Source organism: Myotis yumanensis, unplaced genomic scaffold (assembly GCF_028538775.1).
Source record: "Myotis yumanensis isolate MYYU_CA2020_CCGP unplaced genomic scaffold, mMyoYum1.0.hap1 SCAF_2, whole genome shotgun sequence".
Lineage (NCBI taxonomy): Eukaryota > Metazoa > Chordata > Mammalia > Chiroptera > Vespertilionidae > Myotis > Myotis yumanensis.
The window spans coordinates 132,312,546-132,320,415 of NW_027223753.1; the positions used below are offsets into that span (position 1 = coordinate 132,312,546).

The 7,870-nt window shown below is 36.3% G+C and overlaps 1 pseudogene; it reads left to right on the top strand.

The window, feature by feature from the left end:
* The first annotated feature begins 1,211 nt into the window (after nucleotides 1-1,211).
* On the top strand, nucleotides 1,212-2,854 carry LOC139002091 (60 kDa heat shock protein, mitochondrial pseudogene; annotated as a pseudogene).
* The last annotated feature ends 5,016 nt before the right edge of the window (nucleotides 2,855-7,870 follow it).

Here is a 7,870-nt window from a genome sequence, read left to right on the forward strand (position 1 = left end):
TGGATCTTAAACCCTACATTTGTTGTTATATTCCTAGTGTTTCATTTGTAAATTTATCTTCTGGTATAGAATTTAAATTTTGGGGAGAAATGTGGTCTGAAGATGGTAGTGTTTGGAATTTCTCAGGTAAATAAATTCTAAAAGGTGTGTTGATACTGCTATTCAGTCTTTTTATGTTTTTCTATGTGATGATTCTAATAAATGTAGAACCAAGGAAAGGTCAATGCTTTAGGGTCTTTATATTAAGAATGTCTAAAATGGTGAAGTATTCTGTACTGACTGCAGAAACACTGTAATCCATTTGAACTTAAAATTCATATTGAAAAACATTATTTCCTAATGTTGCACAATGAAGTGTTGAACATGAATTTCTCTTGGAGAGTCATAACTGTTTCCATATGCAACATACATCTGGTTAGGAAACGGAATCATCCCATGCCCATTTATCAAAACCAAGGCCTTCTATCAACTAGCTACTGTATTTTTCCAAGCTCATCTCTCATTACCACCCAACATGTCCATTGTCTTCTAGTTACCATCCAACTGGAGGGAATAATGGTTGCTGAATGTGATTGACTGGGGCTTGGCCTATGGCTGTTAGGCATGTTATGTTTGTGTAGTGATTTGCCTACCCTCTTTACTCTTGGGAATAAATGCAAGAGAATCAAATTAGCTAAGGGCATTGTGACTATATGTTTCAAAGTAGGGTTTTGCCTTTCATAAAACTTATTTAGAAATCCAATTTCCAATTTTAGTATCTTCTACTGTTTTAGCAGCATATGACACTGAGAAAGAAACTAAAATAAATACAAAATAAATACAAAATAGATTAGAGACTAACTAGTAAATGCATGGCTCAAAATCACAAAACTCCCAGAAGAAAACATAGGCAGTAAAATCTCTGACATTTCTCTTAGCAATATTTTTGTAGTATATCTCCTTAGGCAAGGGAAATAAAAAATAAATAAACTAATGAGACTGCATCAAACTAAAAAAGTTTTTGCACAGCAAAGGAAACCATCAACAAAATAAAAAGACTACCTACTAAATGGGAGAACATATTTGCCTGTGATACATTCAATGAAGGGTTAATATCCAAAATAGATATTTTTAAAAACTCATATAACTCAACACCAAAAAAATGAACAATCCAATTTGAAAAGTGGGCATAAGCCCTCACTCGCTACCCGCACGCCTGCCACCCCGCAGAAATGCTTCGATTACACACAGTCTTTTGCCGGATTAGGCCGGTGTCCAAGGCACTGACTCCTCATCTCACCTGCTTATGCCAAAGATGTAGAGGCTTGAGCCTTAATACTTCAAGGTGTAGACCTTTTAGTCAATGCTGTAGCCATTACTATGGGGCCAAAGGGAAGAACAGTGATTATTGAACCGAGCTGGGAAAGTACCAAAGTAAGAAAAGAATGTGTAACCATTGCAAAGTCCATTGACTTAAAATATAAATATAAAAATATTGGTGCTAAGCTGGTTCAAGATGTTGCCAATAATACAAATGAAGAGGCCGGGGATGGCACCACCATTGCTACTGTGCTGGCACGCTCCATTGCCAACGAAGGCTGTGCAAAGATTAGTAAAGGTGCTAATCCGGTGGAAATCAGGAGAGGTGTGATGTTGGCTGTTGATGCTGAAATTTCTGAACTTTAGACGCAGTCTAAACCTGTGACAGCCTCTGAAGAAATAGCTCAGGTTGCTACAATTCCTGCAAATGGAGACAAAGAAATTGGCAACATAATTTCCGAGACAATGGAAAAGGTTGAAAAGAAAGGCATCATCACAGTAAAGGATGAGAAACACTGAATGGTGAATTAGAAGTTATTGAAGGCATGAAGTTTGATCTACGTTATATTTCTCCATACTTTATTAATACAGAAAAAGGTCAGAAATGTGAATTCCAAGATGTATACATTCTATTGAGTGGAAAAATTTCTAGTATTCAGTTCATCATACCTGCTCTTGAAATTGCCAATGCTCACCGTAAGCCCCTGATCATAATTGCTGAAGATGTTGATGCAGATGCTCTAAGTACACTTATTTTGAATGAGCTAAAAGTTGATCTTCAGTTTGTAGCAGTCAGAGCTCCAGGTTTTGGTGACAATAGAAAGAACCAACTTAAAGACATGGCTATTGCTACTGATAGTGCAGTGTTTAGAGAAGAAGGATTGACTCTGAAGCTAGAAGATGTTCAGCCTCACGACTTAGAGGAAAAGTTGGAGAGGTCATTGTGACCAAAGATGATCATGCTCTTGAAAGGAAAAGGTGACAAGGCTCAAATTGAAAAACGTATTCAAGAAATCATCAATCAGTTAGATATCACAACTAGTGAATAGGAAAAGGAAAACGCCTGGCCAAAGTCTCACATGGAGTAGCTGTGCTGAAGGTTGGTGGGACAAATGATGTTGAAGTGAATGAAAAGAAGGACAGAGTCACAGATGCCCTCAATGCTACCCGAGCTGCTGTGGAGGAAGGCATTGTTCTGGGAGGGGGTTGTACCCTGCTTCGGTGGATTTCAGCCTTAGACTCATTAACTCCAACTAATGAAGATCAAAAAAATTGGTATGAAAATTATAAAGAAAGCATTAAAAATTGCTACTATGACCATTGCTAAGAATGCAGGTGTTGAGGGATCCTTGATAGTTGAGAGAAAATTATGCAGAGTTCCTCAGAAATTGGTTATGATGCCATACTTGGAGAGTTTGTGAATATGGTAAAAAGGAATATATAAAAAGGAATCATTGATCCAACAGGAGAAGTTGTGGTCACAGAAATTCTTAAAGAGGAGAAGGACCCTGGGATGGGTGGGATGGGAGGAGGGGTGGGAGGAGGCATGTTCTAGCCCTAGCATAGTGCTTTACCATCATTACTGAGAACTGTGAGAGGAAGCTCAGGGCAGTCTCCTCACCTATAACTTCAGAGAAGTCAGTTGAAGGAAATGACTGAAGGAAAGGCTGGTTGATGTTCAAGAAAACCACTCTAACCATCAGTTACTGGTTTCAGTTGACAACATACAGTGGTTTACTGCTGTCATTGTCCATGCCTACAGATAATTTATTTTGTACTTTTTAATAAAAACACATCTGTACATTCCTTATAAGTGCAAGAGCCATGTACCAATATACTGCTTTCAACTTAAATCACTGAGGCATTTTTACTACTATTCTGTTAAAATCAGGATTTTAGTGTTTGTCATCACCTGATGAGAAGTGAAGAAGCAGCCTTTCTGTGGAGAGTAAGAATAATTGTGTACAAAGTAGAGAAATATCCAATTATGTGACCTTTGTGTAATAAAAATTTGTTTGAAGTTTAAATAAATAAATAAGTAAATAAATGAATAAATAAATAGTGGGCACAAGACCTGAATAGACACTCCTCCAAAGAGCACTTTCAGATGGCCAATAGATAAATGAAAAAAAAGATGGTCCACATCACTAATCAACAGAGAAATGAAAATGAAAACCACAATGAGTTACCACCTCTCACCTATCAGAAAGACTACCATCAATAAGTCAACAAACAGGAAGTGGTGCTGAGGATGTGGAGAAAATGGAACCCTCACACCCTGTTGGTGGGAATGCAGACCGGTGGAGCCCCTATGAAAAACAGTATAAAGGTTCCTCAAAAAATTAAAAATGGAACTGTCTTATGATCCAGTGATTCAACTTCTGAGTATTTATGAGAAGAAACCCAAAACCCTAATTCAAAAGGATATATGCACCCTTATGTTCACTGTAGCATTATTTAAAATAGCCAAGATATGAAAACAACTCAAGTGCCCATCAATAGACGAGTAAATAAAAATGTTGTGGTACATATACACAGTAGAATATTACTTGGCCATAAAAAGAATGAAATCATACCATTTGCCATAGCATGAATGGAACTAGAAGTTATTTATTGTGATAAGTGAAATAGATCAGGTAGAGAAAGGCCATATGATTTTACTTACATGTGGAATCTAAAGAATAAAATACATGAACAAACAAAATAGAAACAGACTTCTAGATGCAGAGAACAGACTGATGGTTGTCAGAGCACAGGGGGTTGGAGGACTGGGAGGAAAAGGTGAAGGGATTAAGGGTACAAATTGGTAGTTAAGAAGTAGTCATGGGCATGTAAAGGCACAGCAGAGAGAAAATAGTCAATAATATGTTAATAGCTACGTAGGGTCCCAGGTGGGTACTTGAAATATTGGGGTGATCACTTTGTAAAGTATATGGTCTAACCACTATGCTGTATACATGAAACTAATACAAAATAATATTTCATGTCAATGATAACTGAAAAAATAAAATATTTTTTAAAAAGAGTTTCCAGCCCTGACCAGTTTGGCTCAGTGGATAGAGGGTCGGCCTGCAGACTGAAAGGTCCCAGGTTCGATTCCGGTCAAGGGCATGTACCTCGGTTGCGGGCACATCTCCTGTAGGGGGTGTGCAGGAGGCAGCTAATCGATGTTTCTCTGTCATCGATGTTTCTAACTCTCTATTCCTCTCCCTTTCTCTCTGTAAAAAATCAATAAAATATATTTTTTAAAAAAAAAGAGTTTCCAGAGAACCTGACTAGCAAGTTACTACTCATTTGAGTAAATCATACTGCACGTTTCTTTGTACTTGTTTCTGAATTTGCCACTGCATGCACTCAAAATTTGCCACTGCATGCACTTTTTAATAGTTAAATAAATGGCTTGAAACCCCAGAAGAAGTTAGATCACATAAATCTTAAAAGACTATCTTTTAAATGATAGCAGGATTATTTATTTTTTTGGTGAGCTTTGAAAATTATTTACCTGTAAAAAAAATTAAAATGAAACAGCCATATTCAGCTATACAGGTGTGGCACAGAGGAGTGTAGTGTAACTAACTGAGGTAATGAAGTGAGAAAGGGGCAAGAAAGTTGAAGACAAGTGCAAGGGAGTAAAAATAATGATTGACTAAGAAATGTAAGCTGGTGAGAATAGAAATTAGGATGAGAGGGGAGTAAAAGAAAATAATGATGTGGAGATCAGATGAAGAGACTTAGGAAGAAAATTGATGGATTTATGAAGAGAGGGAGAGAGAGAGAGAGAGAGAGAGAGAGAGAGAGAGAGGATGCCATTGGCATAGGGTGGCTAAGTTATGATCCTGTGATAGGTATATTATTATATTATTGCAACAACATAGGTAATGGATATTGTCTTGTATATGATATTCAAAGATAAGGGGTCAGAGAGAAGAGGGAGGGAGAATGGTCTAGAAACAGCAACGTGTATCAAGGACAATATTCACCCACTTTCCAGCATAGTGGTATGAGAAAGGACTGCGTAGGAAGCAGCGATCTCAAGGAAGATTTAAATTGCTGTTAGAGCAGGAAGGAAAGGGAACATACAGTAAGTAAAGGCAACATTCAGAAAAAGCTTGAAAATGTGGGAATTTATTTTCTACAAATTTACTGTATGTTCCAGAGGACTTTCAGAAGTTGGGAATGGCTAAGTGATAAAGAGAATTGCAAGTGTAGACTGTCTTCACTGGCATTGAGTGTAGAAGATGGGAATGACCTGGGAGTTTGGGCTTCCTCATTTGTATAATCAGGCTAGAGAAATGTTGATATTATTTCTGGTGGACTCAAGACAGAGTGGAGGCAAGGCTATAATTCTTGGAGAAAAATGAGATTAGTATAGTCAGTGGCCTCCTCTACCACCTTGTATTAGGAAAAGTAGAAACTAGAAAAGAGAAAATCTTACACCCTGAGGCTTTCCCTCACTCCTGTGGATGGAGGCTTGGAGGTCTGGAGAGGGGCCTTCTTACTCTTCCTTTTGACTCCTACACATTGATTTTCCTCCCAAGTGACCTCAACACCACTGCCTGAGTACACCATGGACATCTAAATGGTTCTTCCTCAACTCCAGTAACCAAGTGGCAGAGCCAGGATTTCCTCGAATTTCACTCATCTTCTATGACATAATTACAAGTTTTCCTACAATTTGTGTTATTTCTTTTTTTCACTCTGAAATTTCTCATGCTGATGAAGTAACCCTATTATCTTTTTACTCACATAATGCCTGAAAAGATGACTGTCCAAATTCAATGACTATTCAAAAGAAAAACTCCAAACTGGCTAGGCATCTTTCTAAGTCACACTACTGTCAAGTAGAACAATGGAACACATAAGGGTATCATTGTATAAGCCACTAACCTTGTTATCTCGGCTAAAAGAAGTATTATTGTGTAGCCATCAATGAACGGTAAGTGAAATTTCAAGATACAAAAAATAGCTTAAGCATGAGAAGGGGTATCTACTCACATTTTTAAAATTCAATGACATTACCACCAGAACATTTGGGTAGAACATTGCAATTTACACCTTAATTTCATGTTTGATTCCTGCACAATACTGAATACCTGTTATTTTTACTGCTTTGCCAATAAGAAAAATGGATTTCAAAGAGGTTAAGGGCTTACAAGTGCACTGTGCTGAAACTCCGGCTTTCTGATTACATTGTATTTACCTTTTCAGAATAGTCAATATATTGAAAGAAGAAGGGAACTTAGGGTCTGAGTCTTCTGACTCCCAGTCAGCAGTCCTTAACTAGAACTCTATATGCAAAGGACAATTCGGAGCATTTGATATAATTGCTTTAGTACATAATATTTAAATTACTAGTTTTCTTTTTATTTGAGTGGGCCAGCTTTATAATAAGTGCACTTGTTCTCTCTCTCTCCCTCCTCCCTCAGCTAATATATTTCCTGTATGATTATTTAATTTTGTTCTATTCTATTATTTTATTATTTTGATTTAAAATCGTAAGCAATAGATGTGAACGGTAATAGACATACAGACTCTGTTTTTCAATGTCTCTAGAAATTCATTTTAAAACTCTCTGGAGTGGCTGATTTGGTTCACCACGCTGAAATAATAATGTTAGTTATACACGTCTCAGGGGGTGTATATAATTTAGAAAATGTTGACATGGAATTTGCATATAGACAGTATTTGGGTATTAAATATATTAATTACATTCCATGAATATATCCCCATTTCACTTTAATTGTGGCAAGAATATGGTTATTCCTGTACTTATAAAATACAAACAGACTGGTCTCCTTTTTTAAATTTTGCATTACTACAAATAGTGGAGAAATATATTTAAATATACTTATCAATGCATTAGATTAAAAAGTAAAATAAAATTTTATGATAAAATGTCCTAGCTTTATCTTGATGTAAAGATTTCTAATATATAACCACTGTAACTTTGAGAATGTTGAGACCCCTATTAAATGTTAAGGTGACTACCAGGAAATGCTTCATTGTAATAGCCAACAAAGAAAAGAAATACATTAAATAGGAGTGCCACATTATGGTATTTTTTCTCCATAAAACCATACAACTAATTCACTTTCACTTAAATAATAAGTAAGTTATTCATGAATAGGGACTTGAAACACTCCAACCTGAATAATTGAGAAATAAGTTAATAAGTAAACCACAGTTTAATCATCTACATGATTAGATTAGTTTGGAAGGTGTTCTCTTCCAAAAGGTAAGATATATGCAAGGTATACCACACCCTAATGTTATTAATTTTGTTTCAAATTCAATGAGGGTTCATAGTTCCATTTGAATATTTTTTGGATAGTGAAAATGCAGGATTTATACTTTCTTAATGTTCCAGTTCCATAGAATTATTAGGAATTAGAAGCATTACAATTCAACCTGCTAGAAGAATCTTAGAGTCTACCAGCCTATCCATTTGGATACATTGTTCATATAGAAAAAATTATTCATCTCTTCTTATTCTGGAATACTATCATTTTCCAGTACTTTCTGACTTCTTTTCCCACCACATAAAATCTAAGACAATGTAATTCCTCCTGGG